This window comes from Nicotiana tomentosiformis, chromosome 5 (genome assembly GCF_000390325.3).
Source record: "Nicotiana tomentosiformis chromosome 5, ASM39032v3, whole genome shotgun sequence".
In the NCBI taxonomy this organism is placed as follows: Eukaryota; Viridiplantae; Streptophyta; class Magnoliopsida; order Solanales; family Solanaceae; genus Nicotiana; species Nicotiana tomentosiformis.
Genome location: NC_090816.1, coordinates 47,163,134 through 47,186,196, shown reverse-complemented (window position 1 = coordinate 47,186,196; position 23,063 = coordinate 47,163,134).

Genomic DNA, 23,063 nt, shown 5'->3' with positions numbered 1-23,063 from the left:
TATAAATGCACTTTTCATATCCATTTGATATAGTTTGAAACCCATTTAGGATGCAAAGGCAATGAGCATTCGAATTACCTGCATTCTTTTAACTAGAGCAAACGTCTCATCATAATCGATGCTTCTTCTTGATTGTATCCTTGCACAACCAATGTTGCCTTATTTCTGGTAATATTTCCCTTATCATCCAGTTTATTCCTAAACACCCATCCGGTTCTAATGATAGTTCTGTCTTTTGGGCTAGGGACCAAGTGCCATACTTCACTTTTTTCGAACTGATTAAGTTTCTCCTGCATAGCCACTATCCAATCTACATCTTCAAGTGATTCTTTAATATTCTTAGGCTCAACTATAGATATGTAGGCTATGAAGGCAATCGTGTTTTTGAACTTTGATCTTGTCACCATCCCAGACCGATTGGCGTTAGCACATTGGTGGGTGGATGAGAACTTTGATGCTTCGAGGCCCTTACTTGAAAACTCCGACTTCTATTGTTTTTTTCCATGTTCATCAATAGAACCAGGTGCTTTAGATTCTATTTGATTTTCCTGTTCTTTTCGCCCTATCTGTAGTACTTCTTGTTAGTTTCCAAAGGACCTAGTTCTCGTGTCTTCTTTGTAACTGGCTCTGGAATTCCTTGGTTTGATTGTTCTTCATGGTTATCCACATGTCCAAATTCTCCATCATCAGCAACATGTGTACCTTTCTCAGCCAGATGGTTAGATTCATCAAAAATCACATGTATACTTTTTTTTAACACATATAGTTTTTTATTGTATACCTTATAAGTTTTACTATGTGGAGAATAACCAGAAAGATACCCTCATCACTTTTAGCATCAAAATTTCCTAGAGCCTCTTTACCATTATTATGCACAAAACACTTGGTACCAAAGGCTCTCGGGTGATTTATATTAGGTTTTATGCCTTTAAGTAATTCATAGGGAGTCTTATCAAGTATTGGACTGACCGTGCATTTATTGATAATGTAACATGCAACGTTCACACCTTCAGCCCAAAATGTTTTAGGAAGTTCACTAGCGATTAACATGGTTCTTGCCATATCTTCTAAGGTTATATTTTTCCTTTCCACAATACCATTTTGCTATGGAGTCCTAGGTGTAGAGAAGTTATGATTTATGACATTACGTACACAGAACGCAATAAAGTTGGCATTTTTAAATTCTATTTTATGGTCAGATCTAATGTAGCTACATGACTATCCAATTTTCTTTGTAATTTCTTCACATAGGTCACAAACATATCATATGTTTCATCTTTAGTTGCCAGAAATATGGTCCGGTAAATCTCGAGTAGTCATCAACAATTACAAATACATACCTCTTCCTCCTTTACTCTGAACCCTCATAGGTCCGCATAGATCCATGTGAAGCAACTCCATAGGTTGAGAGGTACTTACCACTTTCTTTGATTTGAAGGAAGACTGACATGTTTACCTTTGGCATAAGCATCACAAATTTTAGCTTCCCTGAATTATGACTTTGGCAAGCCAAGCACCAGGTCTTTGGAAATTAATTTTTTCAGCATACAGAAATTAACATGGCATAGTCTCTTGTGCCTAGAAAAGAGTCCGTGTCAAGTGCGCTTAGACATGCCAGATTATTTTCAGGTGAAGACATAATATCAACTTTATAAATATTTTCGTGCCTATTTCCTTTGAGAACTAGGTTTCCAATGTTTTCATTCGTGACCATATAGTTTTTAGAAGTGAAACAAACCTAGTTCCCTTTTTCACACATCTGGGACAGGCTTAACAAACAGTGCTTCAAACCCTTGACATAATACACATTTTCAATATCATGAGAGTGGGACTTACCAACCTTACATATGTCGATTATGTTATCTTTCTTGCCACTTCTAAAGCCCGCACTCCCTATTTGGTAGCCTCTTAGTGAGAGAAAATTATCTTTATTTCCAGTCATATGGCGGGAGCAAGCACTATTCACATACCACCAGTTCTTGCTTCCTCTCACCTTAGCCTGCAAAAGCAGTTAAGGTTTAATTTTAGGAACTCAAACTAGCTTGGGTCCCTTCCTTTGAGAAAATGGATGAATCGCATTCTTTTTAGTCCAACCTGAAAGTCTTGCATCTTTAAGTGAAGGACCATGCTTATCATTCTTCTTTTTCTCAACATATGCAACATTCTTTTGGTTTGATTTAATTCTAGACATACATTTTTCTTTAAAGTGACCATTGTTACCATAGTGTGTGCACAACTAATTGTAGGCTATGAACCTGTATTTTAGCTACATTTTACACTCTAATTAATGCACTTTATTCATGTTTGATCTTAAATGATAATAATTTTTACTTATTACGTGTATTATACTTTGTAGGAGGTGATTCCGCGTTAGAAAGTTATTTTGGACCTAAATTGGATGGTTTGGAGCTCAGAAGTCTGAGTAAAAGCCCAAAAAATTAAATCGGGATCATGTTCTGTGATTGAGAGCCAAGTTTGGATTTTAAAAATTAAGAAAAATTTTGACTCAAAGAAATTGGCCCTACCGCGCCGCATGGTGCGACGTGGCAGTACAACAAAGGCATGTCTGTCAGAAATGCTTCCTCTAAAAATTCCCATTAGCGCGGCATATGGTGAACCGCGAGGTGCGCTGCGCCTATGTACTTCGGCAGCCCAGTTTTTCCACTTCGGCTTGGAAAGGGTAGTTCCATCCCGAGCCGTTTCAACATGGTATAAATATTTCAAAAACATGATTATGTGAGGACTTTTGACCTAAGGAATATTGGAATACCATTGGAGACCCTAAGACACAAGTATTCATCATTCTTCCATCAACTCAATACCCGAGTTTGGATTGAAATCATATTTTCTTATTCTACTTTATCTGAGATGATTTCTCCTACTGTTACCGAGTAGTTTTTCCTTAGGGTTTTAACGGACATGGTGTATTGATTATCTAATTAGGGATTAGATTCTTGATACTTTCTTGAATTAATTTATAGAGTTTTGAATTATAATATGAAGTTGTTCATTATTTTGCTTAATCAAAAGAGAAATTTTATATTGAATTTCTTTGCATCTTATTCTCTAGTTTAAATTCGTGATTTATATAGGTAATCGAAAGAGACTCTTGAATTGTTCTTGAACTATAAAATAGGGAAACATTAGTGAGAAGTTACCTTTTGGATTAAAAACATCATCAAATTAACAGCAATTGTTCACAACGCTTCAAATGGATTATTTTTGGCAATTCAAGTTTAGTCAAAAGAGGAACCTTAACTTCGAGTATAACTTGATTATCTAGTACATTCGTGAGTATTAGTAGTATCTTAGAAGCTAACTAATTCAAAAATTGGATCCGAGTTAGTGATCTTGCACTTGTCTAGTAGATAGCTCTTACTTCTCCCACTGATATTTCCGTGTTGCTCAACTCTTATTTTTCGTGACCAATTGGTAACTTATTTAATTTTAGTAGTTAATTATAGTTGACAATCATTCCAATCAAAGTGTTAACCATCTTGGATAGCAGTTAACTAGAAATTATTCTAACATTATTTAAATTCAATCCATATGGAGACGATAATTGAACTATACTATTTTTGACTAGCGAGCATTAATTTTTGTGTTATGTTTTGCTCTCGTCAAATTTTGGCTTTGTTGCTAAGGATTGGATATCAATAGTGTTCAAAATAGTTTTTTGTACTAATTCAGGAACCAATTTTGTTTTTTTGTATTCACGTTTTCTCACTTGTGTGCAGCTAACGAGTTTAATTTCTCTTATGTATGACTCAATCATCTTCAAAGGAAGTGATACCATACGAACCAAAGTTGAAGAAATGCCTACGACAACTAAGAAAGAGATAGAACTCACCAAAACTTTCTTGGGGCAGTCTTCGACACAAGAACACATGGCTAAAAACGGTGATGATATAGTTGATTTGGATGCAAGGGAAGAATCCTAACAACAAGAAGCAGTCGCACAGGCAACTGCAGAAGCATCTTTGGGAGTTGATGAAATAATTGACAGGGAAGGAGGACAAAGATTCAACCTGAATCGAGCTCTTGTTGAAGATGCATTTGAAAATATGGGACCCAGGGCTATCCGATTATTGGGAGATTACGCCAAACCAATTTATAATAGGGGCTGTCGAGTGTCAGACCTCAACCCATCACAACAAATAATATTAATTTGAAGCAAGGTCTGCTGCTAACCATCCAAAATAACAGTATCTTCAGAGGCAAAACTAATGAAGATCCAAGAACCCAGTAGATTGACTTGGAAGAAATCCTAAACACCTTCAAGTACAATGGAGTGTCAAAAGATTCAGTTTATTTAAGGGCATTCCCCTTTTAACTGAAGGATTATGTAAAGCACTAGGTGCGAAACTTACCAACATGATCTATAAAGACATGGGAAGACATGGCAAAAATATTTCTAAACAAATACTTCTAATCTGCAAAAATGGAGAAATTCATAAGGGAGATCCATAACTTCTGTTAGAAGGAGACTAAAATGGTCTTCAAAGCATGAGAAATATTCAAGGAGATAGTGAGAAGATGTCAGCATAATGGGATTGACTTGTGGATGCAACTCCAAAATTTTGGGATGGACTGACACCTTCTTCACGAAAAACCCTGAGTAATGTAGTAGGAGGCCCACTAATGAAGAAAACCCCGAGGAGATTGTCTTAATTCTTGATGAATTGTCGGAAGGTGCTAACCAATGGCCTGCTAAGAGTAATGACAAAAAATATTAGTTGGGGTACACGAAGTGGATTCTAACTCGTCTGTGCAAGCTCAGCTAGACTCTATGGCAAAAGAAATAAAGAAGTTGAACTTAGCTAGGAGTCCAGAGTGATGCAAGGGAAGCATGTAATTTTTGTTGTATGGGACACTCAACTCATGAGTGTTAGACTTCAGCCGAGGAAGTTAATGATGTGGGAAACTATAACCGAGAAAATTACCAAGGTGGTAACAACTTTAATGCTATGAGTCAAAGACATCTAGGTTTCTCATGGAGCTCACCAAATGGGAGTCTAAACTCGTGGCAGCAAAATAATCCTAGATCTAGAGTTTAGGACCTCCAGGTTTTCGGAATCAGCAGAGGCAACAATACCAGTCACAGCAGTCAAATCAGTATACTATGAAAGATCTCATGAAGGAATTCATCAACAAGTTTGACGAGAGGTTTGATACTCACAGTACTATTATTCTAAATTTGGAGACACAAGTGGGGAAAATTGCTAACTTGTTAGATGATAGGGCTCCTGGGACTCCACCATCTGACATAGAGAAGAACCTGAAAGAATCCATCAAGGCTATGTCTCTGAGAAGTGAAAAAATATCGATAGATCCGGTTGTGAAAACTAGACCCGTGGTGGTGAGCAAGCAGACTTAAACAATGGAGGAGCAAAAGAGTGGCAAACAAAAGATGATAGTAGTCATGTGCAAAAGGAGGTTGAAGAGAGTATACATATGCCTGCTCCACCATTCCCTCAAAAGATGAAGCGGGAAAAATTAGACAAGTGCTTTGGGTGGTTATTGGAGATGCCCAAGTAATTATATGTGGACATTCCCTTCACAGAGGTTGTCACCCAGATGCCTACTTATGCTAAATTATTTAAGGAGATCTTGTTGAGAAAAAGAAAGTTAGAAGAAACAACAGTGGTTAAGTTGAATACCCATTGCAGTGCTATATTACAAAATAAAATCTCTCAAAAGTGTGGGGATCCAGGAAGCTTTACCATACCATGTGCTTTGAGGAGTGAGAAGTTTGATAGGGCGTTATGTTATTTTGGTGCATCTATAAATCTAATGCCTTTATCTGTTTTCATGAAACTTAAAGATGAGCTTGGAGTGATCAAATCTATACCAGTGTCCTTGTAACTGGTTGATCAGGCCACCATCATACCTGAGGGAATCATTGAGATATTCTGGTACATGTGGACAAGTTTTCGTTCCCCGTAGACTTTATTGTGGTAGACATAAAAGTAAAAAAGAGGTGCCTCTAATTCTATAGAGGCCATTTCATTGTATGGGCAGGGCAATTCTTGATATCTATGAGGAGCAGCTCATGCTCCGAGTGGGTAACGAAAAGGTGGTTTATCAGATGAAGAGAATGATGAATATTGTAGGGGGAGTTAGTTGAAAAATATAAGTTTTAACAAGCTTGTAGGTGATTCTCTAGAAAGGTGTACCAATCAGTCTAGCACAGTGAAGGATAAAGATTCGAAAATCAAGAAAGAGGCTGAAGTTCTTGAGACTGAGAATCAAGTAATGGATGAGGAGGAACTCAAAAAGGAGGCATCTAAGCCTAGTGTGTAATTAAAAGTCCTCCCTATTCACTTGAAATATGATTTTCTTGAGACTAACAATTTTGCTATGATTATTTCTACTTACTTGACATGTGGATATGAACAAAAGCTGGTGGAGATGCTGAGGAAGTACAAAAACGCTATTGGTTGGACCATATCTGATATTTAGGGAATTAGTCCAGCCATTTAAATGCACAAGATCTTGTTGGAAGAAAATAGCAAGCCAGTAGTGCAACCCCATCCCATGCTAAACAAATATCTGGATGAGGTGGTGCAAAAAACGATTATCAAATTGCTAGATACATGAGTGATTTCCCCATCTTTGATAGCCAATGCATTAACTCTGTGCAAATTATACCTAAGAAAGGGGGCATGATAGTGGTGAAGAACAGAGATAATGAGTTGATCCCCACAAGAACAGTCACTGGGTGGAGAATGTGCATTGATTATAGGAGGTTGAATGATGCAACAAGGAAAGACCACTTCCTACTTTCCTTTATTGATCAGATGCTTGAGAGGTGGCTGGACATAGTTGTTACTATTTTTTGGATGGGTACTCAGGCAACAATCAAATATCCATTACCCCTAAAGATATTAAGAAGACTACTTTCACTTGTCCTGCAGGAATATTTGCTTATAGGAGGATGCCTTTTGGGCTGTGTAGTACACAATCTACTTTTCAGATGTGCATGATGTATGTATTCTCAAATATGAATAGGAAGTTCTTGGAGGAATTCATGGATGACTTCAATTTGTTAGGTGATGATTTTGATGACTGCTTGAAGTACCCGGAACTTGTGCTCAAATGTTGTGAAGCCACTCACCTAGTCCTTAACTAGGAGAAGTGTCGGTTGACCTAAGTGGTATAGGTTTTGATGATTTGACAAAGGAACACATGTATGAACTAGGTCCATAGATTCAGTACGCAAGCCAAAGTCAAAAGCAAGGAAAAAGCATGTACGTGCAAGGGATAAGTATAAGTGGTTACTTCTATTAATTCCTAAACAAAAAGATTGCACATTTGATAAGGAGCAGGACTTCTTACTTGAAAAGAACTCAATTCAAGATAAGGAAAGAGTTAGAGGTTAAGTTACACGAACCAAATTGAAGAACCAGCTCCATAAAGAGTTTTATGAGTCTATATTTATTTCTAGTCCAAAGTGTAGTATGTATTTTGAGTTGTACCTTTTATCTTTATTTAGAAGCAATTGTATTAGGTACTTGAGTTAAAGTAGTCACAATAGCCTCCAGTGTGTTTCTAGAAGGGTTAGAGTTTAATCCATAGGTTTGGAAGAGTTTTGCAAAATGTGTTTTGGCTCAGAGTTTAGTGAGGAGTTTGGGAAAATCCTACTGCGAAGTAGGTCGTGGGTTTTTACCTTTTAAGTGAGTGTTTTTCACATAAACATACTGTATTTTTTTTAACTTTCTGCATTATTTTATTCTGCAACAGTAGTGCAAGGAACAAGTAGAAGAATCAGGTCCTTCAATAAACCAGTTCACACAAAAATTGGAACCCACAAAAATCACCCCGCTTTTGTATGATATTGAAGTATAAAACATCAATTGGTATAAGAGTGGGTTATCTTTGAAGAGGTTAACACTTTAGGAAGAAGATCAAATAAGTGCACAACTTGGAAATTGCGAAGGGCAATCCACCACTAGGCCACCTCAATCTAATGACCACTACTACTCTTGGTGGAAAAAGAGGATGAGACATCACCTGCAGGTTGAGGATTATGAGTTTTGGGACATATTCACTGATGGTCCCTTACCAACACTCAATAAGAATGATAGAGGTGAGGATGTACCAAAAGCAAGAGCTGATTGCAATGCTGAAGATTTGAAGAAGTGGGAGAAACATTCTGAAGCCAAAAAGTAGCTTATCTGTGGACTTGGTCCTGATGAGTATAGTAGAATTCAAGGTTGTACCACTGAAAAATAAATATGGGATACACTGCAAGTAGCCCATGAAGGAACAAGTCGGGTGAAAATATCAAGAGACACTTTGCTATTTTCATAATATGAAAACTTCTCCATGAAGGATGGTGAATCTATTCAGGAAATGTATACTAGATCCACTACCTTGACAAATGAGTTAATGCCACTGGGAAGGATCCTCACTAAAGAAGAAAGGGTTGAAAATATCTTGACTAAGGTCCTACTAGTCACTTGGAAAGCAAGATCACTGCTATTCAGAAATAAAACAATATTGCCACTTTTTCTTTGGATGGGTTGATTGGAAAACTTAAAACTTATGAGTGAAGAAGACAAACTATGAAGATGGATGAGTATAAGAAATAAAGGGGCTTGGCACTTGGAATCACTGATGATTATTATTTGAAAGATGGTAAAATGAGAGATCACAAAAGACTTTAAGATGTACCTTAGGAGAGGAAAGGGTCATTCAAGAAATGAAAGCTATAACAAAGCCAAGGTATCAGAGAAATAGATGAATGATGGATGCTTCAAATGTAGAAAATAGGACCATGTGATAAAAAACTATCCCATGTAGGAATTCGAGCGGAAAAAGGAGAGATCTAAAAGAAGAAATAGGAAGAAGGAACTGGTTCATTCCAAGAAGAGCTACAACAAAGGGTCATCCAAAAGCAATGGTTGCTTCTTGGGAAGATTGTAATGATGAGAATTTGATGATGACGATGATGATGATGAAAGGTCTCCTATGGTTGTTGGAGAATCTAAAAATGCACCTGATAAAGACTCTAAGGTAAATTTTCTTGACCTAAAGGATAAAATATAATATTTTCTAAAGATAAATTGTCTGAATTGTTATTAGCTTTAATTGATAAATCTGAGGATGTAAGTTCTGAAAAAGAAAAACTATCAAAAGAATGTGAAAGTTTAAAAGATGAGTGCAAAAAAAACCTGGAAATAAAAGCTGGTGAAACTGAAAAGGAAAATACTAATTTGAAGAACCAAGTTCATACACTTGATACAATTGTCTTAGAACTTAGATCTAAAAATCTAAAGTTAAAGTTAGGGATAGAAAAGTAAATATCTAGTGACATACAACTAAAACTAGAAGAGGATTTAAGAAAGTTAAAGATGAGCTATACAAAAGGGATGAACACGTAAGAGTTTTGAAAGAGGACTTGACAAAGGTTAAACATGAACTTAATAGAATATGTAAATGGAACAAGTCCTCGGATGCACTTCTATGGCTACAAGAACACCATAGTAGCAATAGAAAGGGACTTGACTTTGGGAACTCTGCATCCAAATGAGATCCCAAAAATAAGTATCTAACACTTCTTGAGAATAAGATTTGTACTCACTTTGGTAATACTGGATACTATAAGAGTGAATGTGTAGCAAAAGATAAAGCAAGTATAATGAACAAAATATTTGTTCTAGGAAAGAATAGGCTGCCAAGTTGGCCAAAGAAAAATCTAATTTATCCTTTTGCCCATAAAAAGGGACCCAAACTAGTTTGGGTCCCCAAGACTAACCCTTGATTTTCTTTTGTAGGTCCAAGAGAAGGAGAGTAACCAAATATGGTACATGGATAGTGATTGCTCAAAACACGTGACATGAAACAAGAAATGGTTTCACTTGTAGCCTTTAAAGGAGGTAATGTCTCCTTTGGAAATGGAAAAAAATGTGAGATTATTGGAGTTGGGAAGGTAGGTAAATCTAATTCTCACTCCATTGAAAATGTCTATTTGATAGATGGATTGAAATACAACCTGATAAGAATCTCACAACCATGTGATAGAGGAAACATGGTAGCTTTTACCTCAATAAAATATTTTGTCACTAACCTTACTACTGATAAGATAGTTTTGCAGGGGGAAAAAAGGCTAATATATATGTGGTAGATCTGTCCACACTGTTAGATAATAATTTCACTTGCTTGAGTGTCATGGATAACGATCCCCTCTTGTGGCACAAGAGGCTTTGGCATGCTAGTCTAAGTCAGCTCAATAAATTAGTCTCCAAGGACTTGGTGATAGAGCTACCTAATATCAAGTTAAAGGAAGACAAAGTTTGTGAGGTATGTGTAAGGGGGAAGCAGGTAAATTCTTTATTTAAAAGTAAGAAAACGGTTAGTACTACCAAATCGATGGAACTGGTCTATATGGATCTGTGTGGACCAATGAGGACAATGAGAAAATGTGGTAATAGATATGTTATGGTACTTGATGATTTCCAGATTTACTTGGATTCTGTTTTTAACATTTAAAGTTGAAGCATTTGACTTGTTCACTTCATTTGTTAGAAAAAACTATAAAACAACTTGGTAATCAACTTGTATCCAATAGGTCTAATCATAGAACTGAATTTGAGAATGCTAAGTATGTTGAATTTTGTGATGATCATGGTATAGATCATAATATTTTCTGCCCCCAAAACTCCACATCAAAATTGAGTGCTTGAAAGGAAGAATATAACTCTAGAGGAAATGGCAAGAACCATGTTCTAGTAAGATGCCTTATAACTTATGGGCAGAAGCTGTGAACACTATATCCTACATCATAAATAGGTGCATGACTAGACGTCATGTTGAGAAAACTCCCTATGAGTTACTTAAAGGGAGAAAATTCAATATATCCCATCTTAGGACATTTGGATGTTAGTATTTTGCCCATAATAATGGAAAGAGCGGCCTAAGAAAGTTTGATCCCAGAAGTAATGAGGGAGTATTCTTGGGATATTCTTCATAGAGTAAAGCCTATAAAATATACAATAAAAGAACTATGTGTATAAAATAAAGTATGAATTTTGTCTTTGATGAAACTAATGTTATCTCTGAGATGCAGGAACAAGATGATAAAGAGATTGGGCTGACTAGAAATTCAAATGTTGAAATAGCAGTCCAGCCAAAAGTTTTATCACATGAAGGGACAGGTGATAGACCGGGTCCTTCCTCTCAGGGCAATCTAATAGGGGAGACTGACCAGAGAGGAACTGATCCTCAATCCTCGAAGGAACCTATCCATGAACCTATTTCTAAGAAACAAAAAAAGGAAGGAACATCCAAAGAAAACCAGTTGGTTGTGAAACCCTATAAGTATCAAAGTTCTCATCCAATTGCGAACATAATCACTGATGCAATATCTAGAATTAAAACCAGATATTCTTTAATGAATCTTTGTGCTTTTGATGCTTTATTATCAGTCATTGAACCTAAAAATAATTTTGAGGCTTTGTAGGATCAGATTGGGTGAATGTAATGCAAGATAAACTCAATCAATTTGAGAGAAGTCAAGTTTGGCATCTGGTACCAAGACTCAAGGAAAGAACAGTGACTGGTACTAAATGGGTCTTTAGAAAAAACTTGATGAAAAAGGAACAGTTACAAGGAACAAGGTAAGATTGGTGGTTCAAGGATATAATCAAGATGAGGGCATAGACTATGATGAGACTTTTGCTCCAGTTGGAAGATTAGAAGCAGTTAGACTCCTTATAGCCTTTGCCTCTTACATGAAATTCATTCTTCATCAGATGAATGTCAAGATTGCCTTCATCAATGGCTACTTAAAGGAATAATTATTTGTCAAGCAACCTCTTGGATTTGAAATCAAGAAATGTCGAGAGCATGTGTACATGCTTGATAAGCACTTTATGCGATTAAGAAGGCTCCAAGAGCATGGTATGAAAGATTATCCAAATTCTTACTTGAGCATGACTACAAAAGATATAAAATTGATAATACTTTATTCTTGAAAGCAAAAGGTAAAGTTCTTTTGGTTTTTTAGATATATCTTGATGACATAATCTTTGGAGTAATAAATGATAGGTTAAGTAGGGAATTTGATAAGCTAATGGAAAATGAATTTGAAATGAGTATGATGAGTGAGATTAATTTCTTTTTAGACTTAAAAATTAAATAAATTTTAAATGGAACTATCATCCATCAGCAAAAGTATATAAAATACTTTCTCAAAAGGTTCAAATAGAAGATTCAAAAGAAATTGATACTCCTATTGTAACAGCTACAAAATTAGATTTGGATGAACCTGATTCACCCGTTGATCAGAAAATATATAGGGGAATGATTGGATCTTTGTTATATCTCATTACTAGTAGACCTGACATTATTTTTAATGTCGGACTTTGTGCCAGTTTTTAGGCAAATCCAATGGAGTCACACTTGAAGGAAGTCAAAAAGATATTGAGGTACTTAAAAGGCATAACTGATCTTTGCCTATGGTATCAAAAAAGTAGTAATTTTGATCTATTAGGATATGTTGATGCAAATTATGTAGGTTTTCTTGTGGATAGAAAAAGTACTTAAGGTATGGCACATTGTCTTGGCTTATGTCTTATATCTTGGGTCACCGAAAGGCAAATTTGTAACCTTATCTACTGCTGAAGCTGAGTATATAGTTGTTGCCTCATGTTGTATTCAGTTATTAAGGATTAAGCAATAATTAATGGACTTTGGAATTAATGTAGGTTGTATCCCTATCTTTTGTGACACTACAAGTGCAATCAGTATTACCATGAACCCGATTTATCACAAAAGAACTAAGCATATAGATGTTAAAAATCATTTTCTAAGGGATAATTTTGAGAAGGGCTTGATCATTGTGGAATTTTGTACTACTGATAAGCAAATTGCTGACATCTTCACAAAAGCTTTGAGTAAGGATCACTTTGAAAGGAACGGGTTAGAATTAAGGATGATTAATATCTCCTAAAAGAAATTGGTTCTACCTTAATGATTAGTCAGTATCATACCTTTTTACTTTACTCTTGTGCCATGTTCTAAAATGTTTCACTGATGTCTAATGATACTACCCTTATTTTCTCAGAAAATTCAGTCTTACACAAGAGAACTTTAAGTGAGGAACCTGGTTCATCAATCTTGTAAGGTATAGGGTGACCGCTGCCTGTTCTACCTCCACCTCGAGCTGTCTGTGCAGGTGGAGTGGTAGCTGGTGTTGTAACCATAGCCTGAGGACCCGATGGAGCACGCGGTGCCTGAGTGGTCGGTGGAGGTGCACCCATCCTGAGTCTGGGGCAATTCCTCACCATATGTCGAGTGTCACCACACTCAAAATAAGCTCTCGGAGGACGTGACTGTTGTGGTTGGCTTGGGCCTGATCGGCTGGTCTGACCGTTGAAAGCACCCCGTGCAGGAGGTATACTAGACAATGGAGGTACATAATAGGGAGCCTAGGGCCTAGGAGTGGACGGAGTACCGCTGGTAGCTGGAAGTGTTGAATGAATAGGGTGACCCACATAGCCCCTACCCTGACGAGCTACAGCTAGGGCACGAGTACCACTATTTGTGCCAGACTCTCAAGACCTCTTGGCCTCTCTCTCCTGCCTCTCCCGAGTCAACATACCCTCCAATCTCCTAGCAATCCCCACTACCTATTGGTATGCAATGTCAATCTCCAACTCTCATGCCATGCTAAATCTAATACTGGGATGAGCCCCTCAATAAATCGACGAACCTGCTCCCGAACAGTAGATACCAAGGCTGGTGCATGCCTAGCCAAATCACTGAACCAGACTGCATACTCTGACACGGTCATAGAACCCTGGCGCAACTGTTCAAACTCTGCGCGCCACGCATCTCTGAGACTCCGGGGAACATATTCCCTCAAGAATATATCTGAGAACTGAGTCCAAGTGAGTGAAGCTGCCTCGGCCGGACTACCCAACTCGTATGCTCGCCACCACTGATAGGTCGCTCCTCTAAGCTGGAACGTAGTTAAAGAAACCCCACTAGACTCCGCAACACCCATAGTACGGAGGATATAGTGGCAGTCCTCAAAAAACCCTGGGCATCCTCTGAAGCCAAGCCACTAAAAGTAGGAGAGTGGTACTTCTTGTACCTCTCGAGCTTGAGCTGCTCCTCCTTAGAAACTACTGCCCTAACCTCGGGCTGAACTGGGGCTACCGGCTGCATTGGTATGACCTCTGGAACCTGGTCGACCTGGACTCGCTGCTCTGGGGTACGGGAGGTGGGAGTTTGTGCTCCTCCCCCGGCCTGAGATGTGGCAGGAGCAAGTGGTATCAACCATGCCCGAGCCAACATGCTGAACATGCTCAGAAACTGGGCGAGCGTCTCCTGGAGGGCTGGTGCAGTAATAGGCATCTCAGGTGCCTGCCCTCCAACTGGAGCTACTGGCAGCTCCTCTGTTGCATCTCGTGCGGGTGCTCTGGCTACACCACATGGACGTCCTCGGCCTTTACCTCGACCTCTCACGGATCTAGCAGGGGGCACGGGTGTCTAGTCATCTGATCTAGTTATACGTGTCCTCAACTTCTATGAGAGAATAGAAAGACATAAATTTAGAATCCGAAGTCAAAAGTTTTGCACGATAAGGAATCAAAGAAGTGAAGCTTTTCCTAACAGTTCCATAGCCTCCCGAAGATAAGTACAGACATGTCCCGTACTGATCCGCGAGACTCTACTAAACCTGCTTGTGACTCATAACACCTATGAACCTAGTGCTCTGATACCAAATTGTCATGACCCTAATTTCCCTCCGTAGGATGTCGTGACGGCACCTAGTCACTAAGACTAGGTAAGCCTAACAATTATGCAGAAGAACTTAATATAAAGCTGAAACTCAACCTCAACATCTGAAATAAATAAGAACTGCTATTCAAGATAGTTACAACTCTCAAAACCCGGCAGAAATAAGTCACAAGCTCCAAAGAGAAAAAAAATACTAAATATCTCTATAAATCAGAGTCTAAGTCCTAAGCTCCAACATAATAAAGATAGAAGGGCACTCCTAGGTCTGCGGACGCTGGCAGATGTACCTTGAAGTCTTCACGTATGGGCTAGCTCACTGGTTCCTGGCCTGGTAACCAGTACCTGGATCTACACAAAAAAAAAGTGCAGAAGTGTAGTATGAGTACACCACAACAGTACCCAGTAAGTGCCAAGCCTAACCTCAGTAGAGTAGTGACGAGGTCAGGTCAGAGCCCTACTGGAAATAATAGGAAGCAAGGCAGAAGATATAATAATATAATAAAATGACTGAGAAGTTAACAATGAGAATTTAAAGAAAGATAACAACATGGGATTCAAGAAGACAACTTTAACATGTGAGGAAAAACAAAATTCTTACAAGTTAAGAAACAACAACACAACAAATAGAGGTAAACAACAAGGGCGCTTCCGAGGTACCATCTCGTAGTCCCAAAAGTAAATGCACGACAAGGGCGCTCCCGAAGTACCGCCTCGTAGTCCCAAAAGTAATTATGCAACAGGGGCACTCCCGAGGTACCGCCTCGTAGTCCCAAAAGTAAATATGCTACAGAGGCACGACGAAAGCCTCGTTCAGACAATGATAACCGCACGGCAAAAACCTCGTGCCAAAATAACACTCCGCACGGCAGAAACCTCGTGCCACAACTAAACAGTCATCTCAACCAAAAATCACGAAAACAACACATAACAATTGGAACAATGAAATTACAACAAGGAATCCTACAGTTAAAGAAAGAATACGAAATCAAGAAAACAGGTGATTCAACTAAGCATGTTGCACAAATTACAAGTAAGATATAAGACACGTAGACGTGTGACATTAGGCTAAACATGATGAATATACATGCTAGAGTAACTCAATTAAGGGAATAAAAATGAAATATTTAGGAAAAACCGTATCTTTCAACATTTAGACTTCGCGTATACGGCCTTCACATATTGAGAATACCATACACAGGCCCATATCTCGGAACCCGACCAAAATTATAAAATTCTAAAACTCATTCGATATCGAGTTCACCCATACCAAGACTACTCAAATCTGACCTCATTTGACCTTTCAAAACCCAAAATTTCGGTCTAAGAACTTTCACCATTTTCCCCTAAATTTCTCAACCCAAATTCTTAATTAAATAAAGAAATTAATGATAGATTAATGGAGATTAATCAAAAATGAGTCAAGAATACTTACCCAAATGTTTCCTCTAAAAATACGTCAAACTTTCGCATCAATCTGAGCTATCTAGGTCCAAAAATGGAGAATGAAATCAAACCCTCGAACTTAGGCCCTTTCTGCCCAGTTATACCGTATCTGGGGACCAAGAATCACTTCTACGATGTCGTACCTGCGGAAAAACCATCGTAGGTGCTGAAAACATCCAAGTCCAGGTCTTCCTCTTCTTTGGATAAGGGCCCGCATCTGTTGGAATGCGACCGCACCTGCGACCACTGGCGCATTTGCGGGGTACCATCGCAGAAGCGAAGGCGCTTCTGCGGAAAATGTCCCGCTTCTGTGACCACTGCTGGGCAAGGCTAGCTCCGTATCTGCAACTCAAAGGTCTCTTATGCGAGTCCGCACCTGAGGCCAATCCCACCGCAGGTGCGATGACACCAGAACCGGCCCAGCATCAACAATCCTCTAAGTCCAAAAAAACGATCCGATGACAATCGAAATCACACCCGAGGCCCCTGGGACCCCATCCGAATATACCAACAACTCCTAAAACATCATACAAACTTAGTCGAGACTTCAAGTCACATCAACCAACGCTAAAAACACGAATTGTGTATCGATTCAAGCCTATAAACTTTAGAACTTCAAACTTCTATATTTGATGTCGAAACCTATCAAATCAAGTATGATTGACCTCAAATTTTGCACACAAGTCACAATTGACATTACGGACCTACTCCAACTTTCGGAATCAGAATCCAACCCCGATATCAAAAAGTTCACTCCCGGTCAAACTTTTCAAAAATCATCCAATTTCCCAAGTTTCGCCAATTAAAGCTGAAATGACCTACGGGCCTCCAAATCAACATCCGTACACGCTCCTAAGACCAAAATCACCCTACGGAGCTATTGGAACTGTCAAAACTCCATTCCGAAGTCGTCTTCATACAATTAAATTATGGTCGACTCATACGACTTAAACTTCCTATTTAGGGACCATGGGTCCCATTCCACTCCGAAACTCTCCCGAATCCGACACCAAGCACCCCGACAAGTCACAAAACCCTAAAATAAAATAGAGGGAGCAATAAATAGGGGTTCGAGGCTAATTGTCACGACCTTGAATTTCCACCGTCGGGACCGTGATGGCGCCTAATATTCCACTTGGTAGGCAAGACGACATTAGAAAATTATTAAGCCAATCCATATTCAATTCAGTAAATAACAACAAATAAGCTAAAATGAAATACAATGAGTGCGGAATAATATAAAAACTTCATTAATTACTACCACTCAGATCTGGAGTCACAATTCATGAACTTCTAAGATTTACTACACGTAAAAGTCTGAAAGAAATACAACTATTTGAAAAGAAAGAAACAGTAAAGAAAAAAATAGAAAAGATAGACGGGGACTTCAAGGTCTGCGAACGCCAACAGATCTACCTTGATTCTTCGATGAACCAGTCCAAGCTGCTACGCCTCTCGATCAGCTGAGACCAATACCAAAATCTGCACAGAAAGTGTAGAGTGCAGTATCAGTACAACTGACCACATGTACTGGTAAGTGTCGAGCCTAACCTCGACGAAGTAGTGATGAGGATATGATAAGACACTTACATAATAAACTCGTGCAATTTAACAGTATATGTACAAATAACAGCTAAATATGTACTATTGAGAGGGAGAACATGCTAAGGGGAATACGAGATAGATAACTACAACATAATGGTAACTTGAACAGCCAATGTACTATGAACCAATAAGAACTAGTAAATACAATAAAGGAAAAATATATGGCATCACCCTTCGTGCTTTTACTCTCAACCTCACCACAAAATCAATGGAAACGGTAGGGTATCACCCTTCGTGCATTAACTCTCATAACATGGCACATCATCACCCTTCGTGCATTAACACTCACAATGTGACACGGCATTACCCTTCGTGCATTAACACTCATAATATGGCACAGCATCACCCTTCGTGCATTAACACTCACAATATGGTACAACATCACCCTTCGTACATTAACACTCTCCCTTACCATAATGTAATGAACAAATAACAACAGGGAGATAGAATAACAAGTACAAGACTTACTTCAATATTTGGTTCCACAATATCAATCTTAACTTGGGAATCAATACTCAATTATCACCAGAAGATCCGTAAACATGATAAGAATGATCAATTTAATAATACTAGTCTAAACACGGATAACATGAACAAAGGAAGCTATAATGGCAAGAAACCAAACCCCACCCGCATGCTTTAACCCAACTACAACGCATAAGTACTTGTCACCTCACATATATGTTGTTACCCGATATTTAAACATGTAGCAAATAGATAAGCAAGTCATATTCCCTCAAGTCAAGGTTAACCACGACACTTACCTCGCTCCGAAGACCAAACTCAAAGCTCAACAACGGCTTTTCCTTTAGAATTCACCTCAAAATCACTCGTATCTATCAACAAACGACTCAATAATATCAATTATTGCTAAAGGAATCAATTACAATGCATAAATTTAGATTTTCCAAACTTTTTCCCCAAAAGTCAAAAATCGACCCCGGGCCCGCTTGGTCAAAATTCGAGGTTCGGACTAAAATCCATTTACCTATTCACCCCCGAGCCGATTATGTAATTTGTTTCGAAATTCGACCTCAATTCGAGGTCTAAATTCCAATTATACAAAAATACCTAATTCTACCCAAACCCCCAATTTCCACCATGAAAATCTAGATTTTAGGTTGAAAACTCATGAAATGTAATGGGTAATTGAAAAAAAGTAGGTTATAATTAGTTACCAACAAATTGGGGAAGAAAATCTTTTAGGAAAATCGCCTCTAGATCTTCTAGTTTTGAAATTTTGAAGGAATGGCAAAAATCCTATTTTGGTTCTGTTTTGAATGACTAGGCGTCAGGTATTCATCGCGTTTGCGTGAATCCTGACGCATTCGCGAAGAGCAGTGCCTATTAGGCTTACGCGATCGGGAGAGGCTACACACGTTCACGAAGGTTTAGCCCCCCTGTGACCTCCGCGTTCGCGAGACAAGACCCGCGTTCTCGTAGTGTAACCTCAAGTCTCCTGCCCAGCTTAGCTAACGCTACGCGTTCGCGTGTGACGGGTCGTGTTCGCATAGAGCAAACCCCCCATTGCTCCGCATTCGCGACCATAGTCTCGCGTTCGCGTAATGTAAATCCTCCCCCAACCCAAATCCCCTTTGCGATCGCGAAGCACAAACCACCAGAAAACCAGCTGCAGCAAAAACATCAGAGTTTTCTAAGTCCAATTCACCCCGTAGCCTATCCGAAACTCACCCGAGCCCTCGGGGCTTCAAACCAAATATGCACACAAGTCCTAAAACATCATACGAACTCGCTCGCTTGATCAAAATACTAAAATAACGCCTAGAACTACGAATCAGACACCAAATCAAATAAAATTTTCAAGAAAACTTTAAAACTTCTATTTTCACAACCGAACGTCCGAATCGCGTCAAATCAACTCCGTTTCTCACCAAATTTGATAGACAAGTCATAAATATTATAGTGGACTTGTACTAGGCTCTAGAACCAAAATACAGACCCGGTATCAATAAATCCAAACATCAGTCGATTCTTAAATATCATAAATCTTTCAAACTTTAAATTTTAAACAAAAATCAATAACTCGAGTTAGGGACTTCCGAATTCGATTCCGGGCATATGTCCAACTCCCAAATTATGATATGGACCCACCGAGACCATCAAAATACGAATCCGGGTCCGTTTGCTCAAAGTGTTGACCAAAGTCAACTTAAATGAATTTTTAAGGCAAAATTTTTATTTTGATCAGTTTTTAACATAAAAGCTTTCGGAAACACGCCCAGGCTGTGCACGCAAATCGAGAAAGGCTAAAATGAAGTTTTTGAGACCTCGAAACATAGAATTAGGTTCTAAAATATAAGATGATCTATCGGGTCATCACACTAACACTCTCAAAATGACCGGGCGGATTGTTACAAACTCAAACATCAAAAGTAATGTATTCGATACGAAATCTTATATGTATCTCTTAAGGAGTAATAAATCTTGAAAGAATTTTGATATTATAATTTGATATTTCTTTCAAAATACTCCTTTTAATTAATATGCTTTCTATTTGTAAAAGAATTTATATAAAAACATAATTCAGAATTTAAATATAATTCTCTAGCATCATTTATTTTTAAGTTTCAACAAGTTAATAAAGTGACACATAATTCACCATACAATACCATGATAACTAATTATTTGTAAATAGTTAATAGCTAATACTAAGCTATTAAATTATTAAGTATTGTATCTCGTAAATGTGAAAAAAATAATATTTAGAAAAATAATTATAAAAATAAATTATGGACTATTATTTAATAAAGACATAAAAAAGTTAATAAATAAATAATTTTTAAATGAAAGATTTATTTAAAATTTACTATCATAGCAGTCTTAGTGGATAACGTGCAATAATTTTTATTTTAATTATGACATAAAATACTCTCAACTTAATGATTTATGATTAATAAAAAAGTAATTTTGAAGTCAACGATTTATTAAGAAAATTTGAGGATTTACACGATTAGTAACACATAATTGCATAAAGTTCTATTAGACGAGCCTAGTATGCTGGGCATTGGGCGTGTCCGGGGCATAAGCCCCGATGGCCGAGGCGTAAGTCTCACGGAACTAAGCCTCACACATAAGCCCATGGGCGTTTTACGAGTGCTCCGCCCTGGGGCGAACCCCGAGCGAGTCCCAATTCTACCTTTTAAAACAGAGATACCAATTTCTCTGTTGAGAACACCGTATCTGTATTATCAAATGTAAAAAATCTGAAATAGTTATATGCACACACATATCAATAATATGTAAAACTTGGAATACTGTTAATAACTAATGTTAACAAAGTGATGTTAAACCACCAATCCCCAAGAGCATTGTTCTAATAATCGATAAAGAAACTTCTTATTTTACCATGGAAATATTGATCAATACAAAAAGTTCTGGAATGACCATGTGGATAAAAACATACAATTAACTATATAAAAAACAAGAACAACATTATGTGCTTTCAACTCTATCATGGCAAAAGCTTGCAAGTTAAAGCAAATGAAACTTACCGTGGTCTCTTTTTTCTTCAAGGCCAATCGTATCTCAACCGTATGAAAGAATATAATTTGTGAAAATATATTAATATAGTACCATGATTTGGCTGAGAATACAAAGGGTTATTACAAGTTTCTAGAATACAACTCTTCATGTACGTTATTCTTTATATATTCAAGTAAAAAGTAGTGCAAGAGACTTAATTAATAAGGAAACGAAGAGACTCCTGTGCATGAATGTTATTTATTATAAAATGTCATGAAAAAGCATTTAAGTACTATTGTTTCACTTCTAACTCACTCGGTTTACTTCTAATGTAATTAAAAAGTGTTATGAATCCAATGTATGTGGATGCCACTTTCAATGCATGTAGAGTTTTCTTAACTATTTTTGGCAAATTAAATACCAAACAAATGAATTCATTAATACTTGTAACTTGAGAAGAGATTTGTAACCTATAAATAGGATGTTATTCTCCTATGGAATATACATAAGAAGCATATTTGAAATAAGACGAAAAGTTCCCTCCTCCTCTCTACATCTCTTATCTATTCTTGTCTTCTTCTCTTTTGATGCTTTAGTTTATAATTATAATATTTATTTTATAACACGTTATTAACACGAGTCTCTAACTATATGTGCTGAGTTGATATTCTTTCCGACTCAATCTGGCCGTATTTGAAGCTAGAGGCTTCGGCATAAGAAATTTAATTTATAATAAAATTATAAATAGACAATGAGGTACGTTGCTGACCTCAAGTTATATTTACTTTGATTTTGCTGGCAGGATACAATGCTATCATTAGATGAATTAGGTATGCATACTACATGGTAAATTAATCTTTAATCATATATTTAGTTCTAAAAGCATGACTATAAAGTAACATTAAAGAAGATGGGATACCGATGGAATAAAATCATTATACACAACCACGATTCTTCGGTCTTATTCACTTCTAATTGAATTGCATGATAGTTTAATATATGCATGTAGTAAATTACATTCAATAGTGCTTATGGGTTTCTAAGGTAGTGCTTGCATTTTTCTTTCATGAAAAAAAAAATGACTGAAATAGGTTAATTTATCTCATAGGTTTTACACATAAGTTTTAAAGATTGTTATAGCACTGCAGAAAGTAGAGTCCTTCAATAATTTGGCTATTCTCTGACTCTAGAGACAGGTTAACTCAATAAATAAAAGTCACCAGAATGTACATATTTAATTAAGAGCATTTAAGAATTGAGAAAATCGTTGTTCATATAGATGTTTTGACAAATACATTGGTCTATGATAAAAGACTTTACACGTGACTACAATTTCCATTAATCTATGCAAATGCTAGCAATTAATTGCATCTTGATGGTCTTTCATTTTATTAAGAGAATATGATCATCATATTTATTTGGATCTCAACATTAGATATATATCTCCAATAAGTTCCAAAGGCATTGGTCTGTGTCACATGTGTTCGTTTCATTAGCAAATGTTGGTTACATAATTATAATAAATATATAACATTTAGAGTGATAATTAATATTCTTAAAGATTCATTATGACTAAGCATTTATGCTTATAACTGCTAAATTAAGTGATAATACGTTCAAAGTATTTCTAGTTATGATTAGTTGTTATGATCATTAAAAGTGGTAATATTTTCAAATTCTATATTTATTATTGATGAAGACGTGTTAGAGAATTATTCTCTATGTTACCTGCCTCAAATTTGCTCCAGAAGTAGCAATATTTCGAAAGAGGTGTTCAGACA